Genomic DNA, 17,558 nt, shown 5'->3' with positions numbered 1-17,558 from the left:
TCCTCTAGAGCATGAGAAAGATATCAAAGGCAGGTAACTTGAGCTAAGCTGGTCCTTGAAGGATGGACAGAAATACACCACCTGGCACAGGACAGATAGGAAAGAGATTTCAGGCAAAGAGAAAGCATGTGAAAAATTTAAGATGTGAAGGAATATATAGTTTATTCTTTTCCAATTTCCAGTTCCTATGACATTTTAGATAAAAATTCTACATGGAGAACTGACTTTGTAATATGTTAAATATAAAACAAAACCCCCTATAAACTAAATCAAGTTTAAATCTTCATAAATAAAATACTTCTTAGTAAGCATGTCTTCAAATGCAAAAGTTTTATGACCAAAATATATTCAACTACATTTTATAAATGTCTTTTAAATATGATCTGTCTGGGAGAAGGGGGGTCCCTGAAAGATAATTAATTAGGGGCTATGAAGTAAAGTTTATTGTGTTTAAAAAAACAGAGCAGTAGAGGCAAATTCTTATGGCATTAGCTGGCAATAAAACCACCTTGCTTTGTACTAGAAGTAATCTGTAGTCAGTCTGGATAGCAGAGCTGTAACCCTGTCAATGACTTTATTTCCTAAAAGAAAATAGGTAATTAGGTGTTCCTTTTGCTTTTATTAGAATAGACACGATTGGGAAATTCTGCATTTATTTTCATAGGAAGTTTCACCTGATTCTCAGCTTGTGGCACCTGTGCTATTGCAATTGAGATTTAATGATGAGGAAATGAAAAGAAACATGGCCTAAACACTCCTGCAAATAAATGCATGCACTTTAGTGCCACTGAGTGATTGGAAGATTTGACAACTTAGGGCATGAGGGCTCTATGTTTATACTGCATGAGATACATTGGCAGAGTTCCATGAGCGTAAAATTTACATCTATTTTCCACCAATTTTCTCTGTAAGTGTAGGAACAGAGAACAGAAGTGTATGTATTTCAAATATATTTACACATATATTTTTTATTTGGAAAATTTAAAACACATACAGAATAGAGATTATTACCTATACAGCCAAGTTGTTTCATATATAATTCCATTCATTATCCCTACTCTAGATCATTTTCAAATCAAATTCCAGACATCAGATCATTTTTACTGTGAACATATTAGCATATATCTTTAAGATAGTTTTTAAAAGAAAATACAATATTATAGCAAATGATTCTCTTAAAGTCTCAATTTTTATATGACTGCTGTATCTAATATATTTTTGTTGCATAATAACTAAATAATTCTATATAGCATATCTTTTTCCATGAATGAAAAGAAACTTTTGCTTGCTAAATATATCTTCAGTAACAAAGTATTTGTAGTACATGTGTAGAAAAAAATCATATATATATATATATATATATATATATATAGAGAGAGAGAGAGAGAGAGAGAGAGAGAGAGAGAGAGAGCTATACATTTTCATTGCCTCTTTACTTCAAATATGTCCTGAATGGCAAACAATGACATATATTTCCTTCTACTGGGCCTTAAAATAGATTGGCAAAATTGTATGGATTACTCCATACAATTGTACTAGAAGTAATCTGTAGTCAGCCTGGATAGCAGAGCTGTAACCCTATCAATGACTTTATTTCATTGATTATTCATAGATTAGAAACCAGAACAGCACTTCCAAACTGCCAAGAGACCTCTGTTAAAAGTGGCTGTATGGTAACTCTAGAAAGATAGAACCCTAGAATTCTAAGTCACAGCCCCATCAAAAATTCCCATTTTGTGAGAGAAAGTCTATGCTACCTGCACCTCAGATAGAGCATTAATCTCAGGATATATAAAGAACTCAAAAAAAACTTAACACCAAAAATACAAATAACTCAATCAATAAATGGGCAAAGGAACTGGACAGGACCTTCACAGAAGAAGAAATACGAATGGTCAATGAAAAAATGTTCAACATTTCTAGCAATTAGAGAAATGCAAATTAAAACTACACTGAGATTTCATCTCACTCCAGTCAAAAAGGCAAGGGTCAAGAATACAAATAACAATAAATGTTGGTAAGAAGGTGAGAGAAAAGGTACACTCATACGTTGCTGGTGGGACTGCAAATTGGTGCAACCAATATGGAAAACAGTATAGAGATTCCTCAGAAAACTTGGAATGGAACTACCATTTGATCAAGTTATCTCACTCCTCGGTATATACCCAATGGACTTAAATCAGCATACTTTAATGATGCAGCCACATCAATGTTTATAGCAGCTCAATTGACAATAGCTATGGAACCAACTAAGTGCCTTTCAACAGATGAATGGATAAAGAAAATCTGCAATATATACATAATGGAATATTACTCAGCCTTAAAGAGAAATAAAATTATAACATTTGCTGGTAAATGAATGAAAAAAGAGACTATCAAGCTAAGTAAAATAAGCCAATCCCAATAAACCAAAGGCAGAATGTTCTCTATGATATGTGGATGCTAACACATAATAAAAAGGGTTGAGGAGGAAAGAATAGAAGTTCATTGTAGTAGTCAAAGGGGAAAGGGGAGGAATGGGAACAGGAAAAACAGTAAAATGAATCAGACATAACTCTTCTACATTCCTATGTGAATACATGACCAGTGTAACTCCACATCATGTACAACCACAAGTATGGAAATTTATACTCCATGTACATTTAATATGTCAAAAAATACTCTACTGTCATGTGTATCTAAAAAGAATAAATGAATTAAAAGAATTCCCATACTGAGTGGATTACAAAATTTACAGACAAAATTTTCATGGAAACAAATGGAATGGAACTGAAAAACAAGACTGTTCCCCAAAGGTTGCATTAAGTACTGAGAACCAAATTCATAAGTACTATAGGTATTTCTGTATTTATTTAATAAAATCTGGAATGAATATTTATGAAATAAAGAAACTCCCTTCTCTACTGAACCCTACAATCCCCTATAGTTTGTTGAAAAGGGTTGAGAAACGTTGGCCACAGATATAAATTCTCCCCACCACAGCCCAAAAAAAAAAGAATTATAGAGGCTGGGGATATAGCTCAGTTAGTAGAGTACTTGCCTTGCATGCACAAGGTCCTGGGTTCAATCCCCTGCATCACACACACACACAAAAAAAGAGAAAGAGTCATAAATATGTAGAGAGGATAAATTTATATATCCTATCCTATATATAATTAACTTAATTGTAAACTTTGACAATTTCAGTTCAATATTAATACTAATTTTGAGACGTGGAGCATTTATACCTTATAAGTTCATATTTGAAACTTATGGAACTGCCCAAGTGTTGAAATGGTACATCCTCTCAGCCCTGCTTTAAGGTTACCAGGCAGCTATTATAGAAAACTTATCATGACTTGTTTTTATATAAATGCAACTTCATACACACAGATCATTCAGTAGGCCTTAGATGAAACCACTGTAACTGTTTAATTGTCCTACAGATTCCAAATCTGTACAAATGGGAAAAGAAAGTATGTGACAACATTAAAATAGCCACTTAGAAGAATTAGTTTTTGAAGCAACTGTTAGAGACAAGTAGGAGCCATAAATTGCAGCCGTGAGTTAAATGCATCTTGCTGGGATGGGAGTCTGTGCTGCAACAGGAGGAGGACGGCACGAAGAGAAGGAATAGGGTTCTGCATGCTATTAATCTCCCCGCCAGATGGGGAAACCGGTACCGTGGTGTTTTATGTCTAGAAATCGTGTGGGTTTTTTCCTCTACCTTTCTCTGTGATGAGCTGTAAAGGAAAAATTTTAAATACAAAAAATGAAAGGTTGAAAGTCCAACTAAAAAGCATTATAGTTTTATGAAATAAATTTTAGATGAAGAATCAGACCTGATACTATCCTATTGTAGTCAGTTTTCCCTGGTGAAAGAATTTTAGTCAGCTCTTGGTGCCTGTATGGAAACCTAGCTCTTTGGCCTGCCCTCCTTGCTCTACTGAGCCTCCTGCTGGGTCTTTCCATCTGCTTTCTCTATCAGCAGGGCTATACTGAATCAGCCAGTTTTATATGTATCTGAATCTCCTCTTTGCAAAGAACCAGGTGAGCCCATCAAGAGTGCCATCTGTTTGGGTCTCAGTTTACTCATTCATCAATATTTACTCAATTGAGCATCTACTATGTGCCAGGAACTCTGTTAGGTGCTGGGAATACAGCAGTAAACAAGACAGACACAGTCTCTGCTTGAATGGGGTTTACAGTCTAACCAAGGAGGCAATTACAGTTGCGAGATCTTCTATAAAAGAAACTACAAAATATAACAGGAGAGCCAATTACAATTCTAATAAGTGCTACCAGAGAAAAAATAATGTAAAGAAAAATATAGATTGGTGTTTTTGAAGCTATAGTTACAACTCATTAGTGATGATAAAATCAGTTTAGTGAGGCAAGACCAGCATGCTCTCATGTAATGAAATGAATTGGTATAAAAATAAAATAAAATAAAAAGGGAATGTTAGAGTTTATCACTTGTAATAAGGGGAAGTAGTATTTCAAAAACTATCATATAGATGAATGCTGGGATAGAGTGGAAAAAACATGTATTTATTCCAGTCAGTTTGGTTGAAAAGTTTGAGAGGTATTGATTCACACATGTGGTGGAGACTGTAACAGACGTGCTAATTAATGCCTGCTCCCATCACAGCCACTTCAATAGAACCTACCACACATGACTTTACTTGTATGAGTATTCAGATAAGTCCCTGAGCTAAGTCCAGCCAATGGATCATTCATAATCAATCAGACTAAACTATAAGAAATTTGGAATTCAGGCACTGGAAGTCAGCCCATCAGAGGCAAATACAAGCATTGGCCTAAAAGATCATGTAAATTTAATGTTCAGGTGACCATATAGGTCCCAGTGTAAGGTGAATAAGGTAAGACTGAGAGAAAAAAGAAAATACCCAGAGAGAAAAAGACAGATCAAGGAAACCATATCAGTCTGCTTTTGTATTGCTAATACCATAGACTAGATAAGTTATAAAGGAAAGAGGTTTATTTTATTTCAGAGCTCAGTCAAGACATCTGCAGCCTATGGAATGACTTCATTCTAAACACCTCTCAAAGGCCCATCTCGAAACACCATAGCCTAAGTTTTCACCCTCTTCAATACCTCACAATGGTATTAACCTTCAACAGGAGTTTTCAGAGGGGACAAACCATATTCAAACCACAGCAGAAGCTCAGTTCATGACTTCAGGTATAAAAGTCCAATTCTGTTGTATTCATTCTCAAATCCCATAAGATTTTAGTATTTTTCTTAGTAGCCTTCTGCCCTTTTCTCAAGCTATTTGAACAGGTTTTCTTATACCTAAGAGCCTTGCACAGTAAAAAAAATAAATTGTATAAAGTTTATGTTACCTTTATGATTCATGTAAATTCCAATATATCAGACAGATCATGTCAATTACAATATATCTGACAGATCATGCCAATTACAATATATCTGACAGAAAACAAGCAGAATAACATTGGTTTAAAGGGATTGGTGAAAGAAAGCAAGTCCTTTCGTCAAGGAAACTTTGCAAACAAGTACTCAATCATTTAAGTCTAATATCTAAATTGAGAATTTTTCAGTCTTTTAGACTGTATCCTTCCTTAATAAAAGATTTTCTACACTAGTTTCACAGTGTTCTCAGCAGTACAGTGATCCATTTTTAGATAGAGAGCAGAAAAACTGGCTCCCTTCCAGGTCACTCCTATGTTAATGATACATCAACAATAATCTGAACAAACTAAACTGAGACATTCAATGTTCACTTACAACAGTCTGTCTGTTGCCTTTATTGTGAATGACACAATAGCTCAAATATGGAGATGCCACTGATAGATGACACCCTTGTATTCACTCACATTGAGCTTTGTTTGCTACTTGAACTTGATTACAACCGACATCCATTGAGGAATATAAAAACATCCATGCTCCCTTTAGTCATTCAGACACATAATGAGTTTCAACAAAACACAGAGGAATCCAAGAATCTGAATCACCCAGAGAGTGCCCTTGAAATGAAGCCTTACCTTTTATTAGAATGAAAAGTTATCCACATTAAGAGACAAGCTGAACATGCACACATTGCTTTATTGAGGCTTTAAAAGATTTATCCTGTTTTTCCTGTGTTTATGAAATGTAAGTCAAGGACATCAAAAATCATTAAGTAAAATAAAGAGAATATTTTCCCTTAAGGGTATGGAATTAGGCCCAAAATAGAAGAGAGAATTTTCAAGTTCACTTCTGAAACTTATTTCTTGTCAAGCTAAAAGAAATCAAAGAATATAAGGACATTAAAAAAAAAAAAACAGAAAACTCTAGGAAAGAAGAAAATCAATCTAAACAAAGATATATGTTCTGAAGGACTAGATGGTTGTATTACAGAGCCTGGCTATATAGGCCTTGATGCTAATAGGCCAAGGCTGGATGTGTCTCTTGAGACATCAATCAATTCCCTGCACATCTTCACACTAAATCCCAAACTATACAACCATCTTCCAAACACAAGGAAGGGTGCCAAAAGAGAGTGAGACCCCAATGCTGTCAACAAAAATAATTAAACTTAACCCTCATCAAGGGCCCAGGACTATATCTTAGTGTGTGAATAATAGCTAATTATTATTGGAACAAAATAAAGTCTTATATTTTCATTCATCATTTAAGCATCAAGAAGAGTATGGGTAATATACAAACTGCCTATTATTTTGGCACTTTAAAAATTTTTTTTAGTTGTCAATGGACCTTTATTTTATTTATTTGTATGAGATGCTGAGAATCAAACCCAGTGCCCCATACATGCTAGGCAAGAGTTCTACCACTGAGCCACAACCCCAGCCTTGACACCTTTTTTTTTTCCTAATTAGTGTATTCTAAAGAAAAAATGGGAAAGTGAATGCCTAATTACCCTGGTGTAGGACCAATAGCTCAACTAGGGAATGTTGTTGTGCTTACAAAATCCCAGTTTAAAGGAAGGAAAAAAATCTGATTAGCTGAAGTCTTTCCCAACCAATCACTCTCTTTTCTTACTCACAGGATTCATTCTAGTCCTAGTGTGAATTCTACTACACTCAGAAGAAGTAAAGGTCCCTGGATTCCTCGATGATAAGGATGAACCACTATCCAGTATCAACCCTGTTTGACCTAGAGTAAGAGCATAGTAATGGCCATTTAACTAATTCAGGGGAGAAAGGAAGATCCAAAAACTCAGCTATAGATTTTGGGGGTCCTCTCCTCTCCTCTCCTCTCCTCTCCTCTCCTCTCCTCTCCTCTCCTCTCCTCTCCTCTCCTCTCCTCTCCTCTCCTCTCCTCTCCTCTCCTCTCCTCTCCTCTCCTCTCCTCTCCTCTCTCTCTCATAGATCTTTTAGGTTCTTAGGTTGATACTGCAAGTTAATCCCATTAGAAATATATCCATTTTCAATCAAATATCATTTTAATATTTGTAAGGAGTTAAAATTAAGAAAACTGAAATAAAGATTCCAAACTTAACAGGTTCAAATATCTTTAAATTCATTTGGAAAAGATCCTTCATACCTTAGAATCTCATTAAGTTCAAGTTTTAGAGTTGGAAGGGAAAGATATGTCCATATTACAGAAGCCAAAGAAATGTAAGCTCAGTCAAGTTGTCATCCTGATTAGAGCTTATAAACTTCTCTAACACACCAAAGAACTAAGCAATGTGTAACACTCAAATCCAGGGTGGGTATATGGTCATCCTGTTGGAATCACTGAATCACTGGTTTTCCAACTACAAATGTGCAAGTATGTGTTTCTCTCATCAGGATCTCTCACAAGAATCTGGTAAAAGCAAACATAAATGTCTAGTCATAGATAAGCCTAGCACTATGGACTGAACTTGTGCCTCACAAGATTCAAATGTCAAAATCCTAACCTCCAATGTGATGGCATTAGGAAGTGGGGCTTTTGAGAAGTGAAAAAAAGCCTCACGAACCGGATTGTGCCTTTATAAAAGAGAGCCAAGAGAGCTCCCCCCACCTTTCCTTCATGTTAGGGCACAGCAAGAAGTCATCCTAACCAGAAAGCAGGCCCTGGTCCCCTACTGAGTATATATCCAAGAGAAACTAAATCAGTATGTCAGAGTACTCAGTACCCCATGTTTATTGCATCACTATTCTCAATAGCCAGAATGTGGCATCTTCCTAAGTATCCATTAATGGTATTTAGGTACCATTATGAATAAATATGGATAAATGGATAATGAAAACATAGTCTACACATACACCCACCCACATACTCAATTACTATTTGGTCACAAAATAAAGGAAAACTTGTCATTTGTAACACACATAGGTTACGATATCATGTCATACACCATAAACATAATATGATTTTTATTTGTAGGTTAAAAATAAACATAAAATTAATTAATTTTAATAAAAGAAATAAAGAATTTCCTCCCACATGAAAATAAATAAGAAAGAAAGGAAAGTATTCATGTCCTCTGCCTAGTCAATGAAATCTGGCAGAGTTGTTTCCAAACATTTATCATTTACTTTCAATTTTCACAATTTTTGCCATATCCTAATAATGCTTATCCTTTTATTATTTACTGAGTATTTTTCTTTCAACTGAATTTAGCTCTTTTCTATGTAATAAGATCCTTGGGATCACAAGTTTGATGTATTAGTTATGTTTTATTTTACTAATACAAATTAATAAATACATTTCTATTAATTTGTCTCAATTTGTTCATGCTGAGGCTTGAAACAGGACACATGCCTCTAGTTATATACATATACACTACACATAGGAAAAACCCCAGCATGTAGTGGAATAGTGCCTTTGATTAGAAATTGCCAAAAGTGCAAAATTTTCTCAAGCTCCCAGAAAGAAAGATGATCTGCATTTGGCCCTCCCCTAAAAGAACTATTTATCCTAAAAGTACAGTTTAAGAAACATGAGCACTCACCCCATGTCTAAAGATTATATCTGATACAACATAGCACAACCAAACAAAAGAGTTTCACTTTTTCTTTCTTCTTGCTTTTACATGCCCTCTGTTCTATTCCATAAAACAAGACAACAGTCCAATTAGCTTATGACATAAATTTGTGTACCAAAGACAGTGAACACTCCATGTTGACCAACAAGAAAGACAGCTCATAAATTGGATGCTTTCAGCATTGACTTTTCCTAGAGTTCTCTAGTAAGACAAATTTTGTATCTACCCACCCATTCTCCACTATTTCACTTAAATGTTAACATAATAGAAATACTTAACTTTATTAGCAGTTTAACAATGCTAATTTCCAAATATAATAAGCAATTCATGCAAGTATTTTGTAAGAAAGGCATCATACAATACATAGGGACCCATTTGTAAAGATTCCACAACTTTCCTTCAACCTACATTTCTCTATATTTTTTTCAAAACTCTCTAAAATACCTCATACATATAGAAACCAGATTTTTAACAGTGTGTAGATGAATGCTTTAAGTTAGCTAACAGCAGTGCAGTTTTTTAAGCAACAGTTCTATTTCTTTATAATAATGCAATCATGTAAAGATCTTATTATATTTACTTTCACACACTATGGGAAATAGAAAAAATAAAAATGCACACATAGTTCTAGTAGTATTAATGCAATTGAGGAGGAAATGGCAATCTGGATCCTGAAAACAACATATCTTTAGTCACAGTCAGATCCTCAGACTTAAAGAGACCCCTATGTTTATAATTGTGAAGAAAAAGAAAGAAATTAATAGGCTCAAAAGGATGAGAATATATTATCAAATATTCTTCTTTCCAGCAATATTTTATAACATTATTTCAACTCTCTGGGAAAGGAAACCTCTCTAGAACATGTCTTTCTCAGATGCCACTCAGGTCCCAGTAAATTGTCTATAAATTCTCTTTGATATTTTGTTCTTAGATAAAGAAACTTGCTTCTGCACCAGCTCCCTAGGCTTACCTCCCTTTCTAAAATATTGGTTCTATCTGCCTTTTGTTAAGAAGCAAATGACTAGCTTCAGGCTCATGACTGATTTCCCATTGTTCCCTTCACTTTAACCTTTCTCATTGCACCAACAATCTGGACCCCAGAGGGATTTGTCACAGTTCTCCAATTCTCTTTCTCCCTTGGCAGCAATTTCTTATTTGATTTTTCTTTTCCTTTACTTTTGTAAAAAGAAAAATCCTCACTTTAATACTTCCTGTTAAATTGTCCTTTGGTTATGAGAAGAGAAAAGGGCCTTAACTTCTTGGAACTCACACATTGACAATGAACACTGTTGCTCTTTTTTTTTTTTTTTATGACTCAGAGAAGTGAAAAAGATACTCTTAAAAATAGAGTTGCCTTTCATATATATTTAAATCTATTCATCAAAATGAAAAACTTTTATTCATAGATTAGTCCATCTTTTAAGTGACCTACCAAGTAAGAACAATCAAAGATTTTTTTTTTTTTTAATTCTGGACAAAGTGAAAGACCAAAATGAAACAGGTCTCAAAGAAGTGGTGCAATTTTTCAAGTAACTAAGTACCTTCAACGATGCAACAAACACTCCTGAAATCTTTCTGGATGGGTAAATTAGTTGTTACCATTGGCAGAAGCAGCAGTGAAAATTGAAAATAACAAAAGCTACCATTTCTTGAGACCTTGACATCATCTAGAGAGCATTTACTGGAGATCATATATCATCTTCCAAAATTCTCTGTGAGGCATATGTTTCTTATCTTCCTTTTTTATATACTAGGTAACAGTCTCAGAGAGGTTGCTTAATGCTGAATGTCACATAGTAGAGCTAAATTCAAACACACAGATAATAATGAGAAAGCCAGGATACAAGAGCAAAATCGGACAAATTAATTATATATTTGACATTGTGCCATTTGGAATCTGTAAGATTTTGCCAAAAACAAACAAAAAAAAATGAAAACAAAGATCTTACTTCCTTGAAACCATACCAATTCTTCTAGAGCAGTTTCTGAGCCCATATTTTGTAAGACAATACAGTAAGTGAGGGTAGTACACACAATCCTTGTTTTTGTGAATTGTGAATACAACCATACATAAGAATATTCCAGAGGATAAGATAAAAATATTAAAGGTTTTATAAGAGTCATTTAATAAATAGTAATCAACACCAGTATGTAATTGATATTTAAGAATGCTGGTATATATCTTTTTTTACTATATTTCAATCCATATCAATAGTTCTTATTTTCTTTAAGCATTAACATATATTACCATACAATTTCAAAGATTTTTAAAAGTTTATATAGGAGAAATATATAAAGAATAAACTAAATTAATAGTAAAACTTTGCAAGCTGACCAGTAATTTTCAGTAATTTTAAATCTGATTTTCTTAACTTATGGTGGCAATCAGATGCAATAGATAAAACAATTCTTTTGAAGCAATCCCAATAATATAGGGTAGCTTTCATCTAAATTCATTTTTTTAAAGAATTTTAATATTTATTTTTCATTTTTTGGCGGACACAACATCGTTGTTTGTATGTGGTGCAGAGGATCAAACGCGGGCCGCACACATGCCAGGCAAGCGCGCTACCGCTTGAGCCACATCCCCAGCCCAAAATTCATTTTTTATTTAACATCACAAAGGAGGGTATTCAAATTATTAAAAATCAGTATTTAAAATATAAAATATAGAGATTATTATTGATTTTAACATAAATTTTAGGGTCCTCTTTTTTATTAGTTGCTCAAGACAATACAATGATCTTGACATATCATACATTTGATTCAAATGGGGTATGAATTCTCATTTTTCCACGTGTACAGATTGCAGGATCACATTGGTTATACAGCCACATATATACATACAGCAATACTAGTGTCTGTTATATTCTGCTGCCCTTCCTATCCCCCCACCCCTCCCCTCCCATCACCTCTCTCTACTTTAGGGTCCTCTTAGCACTGTTTCCACGTATTCAATAAAGTCTTCCAACTTCAGGAAGAGCTGCATCCCTACAAACCAAGAAATCAGATTCTTCATTTTGTAAACTAATAGAAAAATGTTTTCCTACAATCTTCTTTCCAATTACAATTTCCAAGCCAAAACAATAGCACCACTACTTCCTTTCTTATTTTTTATTTATATGCCTACTAAATGCATTAGTCTATTTTTAATAATAATATGAAAATGAATCTGTCTTAAATCTCTTAATTTGAGGTTCATAAAAATAACTTAATAGTGAGGAATGGAGAACTTAAAAGAGAGACAGAAACTGCTTTCCTTTCTAAAACCTGATTTCCTGTTACACAATCCAGTGAGGATCCTTTAAAAGGCTTAACTGATGTCCTAGGCACCTCTGAGCTTAACAGCATAACATTTTGATAAGAAAAGTTGTAAACAGATGAGATACATATGGCTTATGCTTCCCTTGAAATTCTCAGGGTTTTAAAATCTAACAGATAATGTGCTTTGAGCTTTCATCTAATTCTCCATTCTTGTGAAGTTCAATGACCCAGAACACAGAAGATTTCTCCCTCACCTAGGATTACAAATCAGTCTGGAAGCACTAGTCACATATCGCAACAGATCAGTGACTTGAGCACATTAAAAAATCTGATGCATCAAATCCACACTGTATATTAAGACTCGTAATCCAAGCCCAAAGGGACAAATGAGAAAGGCAATAGGGAAAGTAGCAAAAGAGGCCAATGAAACAAAAGTGGCACAAGAGCACTGAGACAATTTTATGGGACTAACAGTGAGTCAACAATTATCCATACTGCAAGATCCCTGCACAGTAAAATAATATGAATTAACCTGATTACCCTAACAGACAATACTAAAATAAAACATTTTGCTTTGTGTTCAATAGCTATACATACTACTTTGACTAAAAGGGATATAACTGTTATATAGGAAAATTCTTTGAATATATTCTATTAAACACCGTTATGTAGGAACCAATCTCAGAAATGTCATTAACTTGTTTTTTAATGAAAGTAAATTCTTAGGAGAGGAATTTTACAAACTGGTGATCTGAAAATAAGCCAGTAGCATAGGGAGTTAAAGACAGAGCTCTTCAAGGAGAATGAATGCACATTGCAGTCTACTGTCACAGCATAACTATGATTTGGGCCCAGTTGCCAGAGACCTAAAAATGCATAGGACTTAACTGGACAGATAAGCAAGTATTTTAAGAATCCACTAGGTTCCAAGTGCTGTAGCCATATTACACGTAGGAACTCTTTTTATTCCAAAACCTCTATGATAGAAGCAGCAGCAGCATTAACATAAAAAAAAAAGGAGTTGGGGTTGTGGCTCAAAGGTAAATAAAATAAAGGTATTGTGTTCAACTACAACTAAAAAATGAATTTTTAAAAAAAGGCTCACAATTCAAGAGGGCAGGTTGAGTCACAGTTAAGTTTCAATTTGGTTCTGAGGATTCAACAACATATATAAAGTGTTTTATAAATATAAACCACATATAGAAATGAAAACATAATGAGGGCAGGTTGAGTCACAGTTAAGTTTCAATTTGGTTCTGAGGATTCAACAACATATATAAAGTGTTTTATAAATATAAACCACATATAGAAATGAAAACATAATAGTTTAAGTTTTTTAAAAATAGTTTAAGTTTTTTTGTTATTGTTGTTTTGTTGTTGTTGGTTTTTGGCTAACTTCTGGTTCAATATACCATAAAAACCACACATATTTCTCTCCTTTCCAAAATTTCCAAATTTCTTTGAAATAACAGTAAATGTAGACCAAAAAAAAAGAAGAAATCCACAGCAATGTGAAGTCAAAGACTATGCATTCTACAGACACAATATTCAGGTATTTTTACAAATTTTTGGAAAAGGGATAAAGATTATATATATTTACAAATCTAGACTCACAAAATGAAAACAGTTGAGCTTACATACATGGGAAGGCTATAATAGAGGATGTAGTCATCTCCTTTTGGAACAGATGCACATTCAGGAGGGCTGGATCATTCATCTCCAGCAGAAGCCCCACAAACTTTCCTCTAAAAACAGTGAAATTTTGTTTGGGAAGGACTACTGGTATATTCAAGGGGACAAAGGCACAGGAATTCTGCAAGAACTCCAAATACTTCCATGGACCTATAAAGTCAAACAGGAATGATTTCCTTCAAAAAGTAAACCTCACTAAAAATTACTTTCAGGGGCTGAATTGTGTCCCCCTCAAATTCATTTGTTAAAATTCTAGCCCTTAAAAGCTCAGAATGTGCTGATATTTAGAGATAAAGTCTTTAAAAAGATCACCAAGATGGACATGGTGGCACACACCTATAATCCTCTCTGGAGTCTAAGGCAGAAGGACCACAAATTTGAGGACAACCTGGGGCATTTAGCAAGACTCCATCTCAAAATAAAAAATGAAAATAAAAGGACTGGGGATGTAGCTCAGTGGTAGAGCACCTCTGGGTCAATCCCCAATACCACAAAATATTACTTAAATTAAATTAAGAGACAGTTGAATTTAAGTGAACTAATTTTGGTGGATCATAATCCGATAAGATTGGTCACCTTGTAAGAAGTGATTATGACACAGACACACACAGAAAGAAGACCATGTAAAGACAAAGGGAGAAGACAACCATCTACAAACCAAGAAACAGAAGCTTCAGAAGAATCAAACATTCCAACACCTTAGTCATGGACTTCCAGCCTACAGAAATATTAAAAAAAAAATTGTGTTGTTTTTTAAGGCACTCAGTCTGTGGTATTTTGTTATGGTAGCCCTAGTAAACTAATACAATCACAATATCACTCCAGCAAAATCATCATCACTTTGAAAATAGTGAAAGTTCTAAGCTAGCCTACCAATCCCCACAGCCAAAGCCTAAAGGGAAGTCTACATGTAGTCAATTATCCCTGTCAGAAAGATCCTTTGCATAGAAGATCTCATACTAGCTATTTATATGAACTAACACACTCCTTATTTCAAAAATATAATTGCTTAACAAAAATTCAACAAATATCTAAGAAAAATAAAGTACAATGGAAAGACTGTCCTTGGGTGGGTTAAAAATTATGCATGGGTGAGATGCAAAAGAAAATCTAATTAGTATTCTGAGTGTTTCAATCTATTCTACAATGAAAAGTCAGTCTGAGAACAGACAGCTATCTCATGTGGAATTTCCTTTTCATATCAGTACACTAGTGCTGCCAGACACCTGTTTCTTTAGGCTCCAGACAGTTCAAGACAATAATTAGTAAGCGAAAGATAAAATAAGATGACAAAATTAAGAACATGGTAGACAGGCTTTCCTTGGCTATATTCTCTCAAGACTTTCAAAATAGTGAGGAAGCCAGGCACAGTGGCACCCACCTATAATCCCAGCAGCTTGGGAGACTGAAGTAAGAGGATCACAAGTTCAAAGCCAGCCTCCCCAATTTAGCAAGGCCCTAAGCAACTTAGTAAGACCCTGTCTCAAAATAAAAAATAAAAAAGTGCTGGGGGTATTGCTCAATAGTGCCCCTGGCTTCAATCCTACCCATAGCACTTCACAAAAAAATAGTGAGGAAGATTTAGTTAGTATCAGAACTATGGTATATTCTGATAACAGTTAATATGCATATGTAGTAAGTCACAAATCTTAAATCTTTTAACTGTGATTGTGCAGAGAAAATGATTTTTTTACTTCATATATATATATTGAATCTGGCCTAATTTCTACTTATTGGTAAGTAACAAAATAAAATATATGTAGATGGATGATGACAGATAAGTAGGTAGGTAGCTAGACAGATAGATGAAAGATAGAACAGAGATAAATACATTTGCTAAATGCTCAATCTTGCAGAGTTTAATTCATTAAACAATTCCTTAACAGCAATTCATACGGACTGCATCAAACTGCTCTGACAATATGTGATCTCAGATCCAGATCCCTTTTACTGGCTTTGGGTCTCATTGGCTCTAGCCAGCTATGGGTCACTAATCCTTTGTCTCATCCACCATCAGGCTCCTGACCCATGGATCACTCCATTATGGAAGATCCCTTGTCAGGCTGGCTGAAATTTCACTCAGTTCCACATCACATAGGAAACTCTAAAACTCAAACCACCATTCTGTCTTACCTTATTTTGTTATCAAAGTGATTTTCATGTGGCTGTGCTCCAAGTTTTATATGGAAGAATCCAAGAAACAGCTATTTTCAGAACTCTAACAAAGAGAGGAAAAGAGGATACAGGTCTAAGAGCACTCTCTATGCTTAATGTAGCTCCATATCACTAAAGCTCCTCCCTCTCTAAGACATCCACGGCAGGCCATGGACATCCTCTCCCCTACTGGGTCCCTGGAGTCAGAGAGTAGGCTCTCCCCACCTGTCTCCTTACCTAGACTTCTTCCTATCTAGATAGGGGTAAGGAGAGGCCTACCATGCCTAGACTTTGATAAACTGAAAGGAAAAGAAGTTTAAAAAAACCTTTTCTGATGATAGTAGCATGTGTTTTAAAACTGCAGAGTCTTACTTTTGAACATGGGCAGTTATATATTACCTTTCTTCTCCCTTCATTTTCCTATTCTTCCAAAACCAAAAACAGGTCAATGAGCGCTTAGTGACGACTGAAATTGTATACCCTAAAAAGAATGTGGTTTTGTTTTGTTTTGTTTCCGGTACTGGGTATTGAGCCCAAGGGTTCTTTGCTACTGAGCTAATTCCAGTCCTTTTTTTTATTTTTTATTTTTTTATTTTGAGGCAGGGTCTCACTAAGTTTCTGAGGCTGGCCTCAAACTTGCAATTCTTCCGCCTTAGCCTCCCTAGTCATTGGGATTACAGTGTCTGCACATGAAAGAATTTTTTAATGACCCCACTTATTTATATTGGTTTTTTAGTTTTAGTTACATTTCATAGTAGAGAGTCATATATTGTGGTGGCTCTTGCATGCCAACCAGGGCTTCCCTGCATCTAAAGCTGTAGATGAATATCACCGTAACTCCATGGCCTGTAGGATTTTCAGCGTCTTCCTAAATCTTCCAGGTATCTCTAATTTGCTGCTTCTTCTGAGTTGTTGTTCTCTTTTCTGCTTTCTATAATTCCTGAAGTCTTGCTTACTGGTGTCAAGTCAAACATGGAATACAATTGAATACAATACTATCTCCTTGATTTCCTTCTCCTGTCAATACAACATGTCAGTTGTCAGTGATTGGCTTCAAAAGAGATTTAGACATAACATTGCAGAGAACCTATCAACACTGTAGAAATTTTTAAATTAAGTATTTGATATTTGTTTTCTTTTAAAAAAACAACGATTTTTTACAACTCAGGTTTCAATTTTCCTCTCCTTTATTCAACTATTTCACTCACTCTCTAAATAAGTTAGAGCTCAACTTTAAATTTTTGCTTCCATTTTATTCAGAAAGAACGCATCTCTGTCCAGCATTTTCCTCCAAATCCATCAACTGTTAAGTAAAAAGTGATATGTCAATACAAGAGAATATTATTCCATAATAAAGAGGAGTAAAGTGCATTTTATATACACTACAATATTATGTCATCAAGTGAAAGAAGACAGTTCCAGAAGAATACATATTATAATTCCACTTACATGGAGCATCCAGAATAGGCAAATCTACAGAGACAGAAAGCAGACTGTGGTTGCCTAACTCTG

This window comes from Ictidomys tridecemlineatus, chromosome 7, assembly GCF_052094955.1.
Source record: "Ictidomys tridecemlineatus isolate mIctTri1 chromosome 7, mIctTri1.hap1, whole genome shotgun sequence".
Taxonomy (NCBI): domain Eukaryota; kingdom Metazoa; phylum Chordata; class Mammalia; order Rodentia; family Sciuridae; genus Ictidomys; species Ictidomys tridecemlineatus.
The sequence above is the reverse complement of the archived record's forward strand: the minus strand, read 5'-3'. Positions refer to the sequence as shown.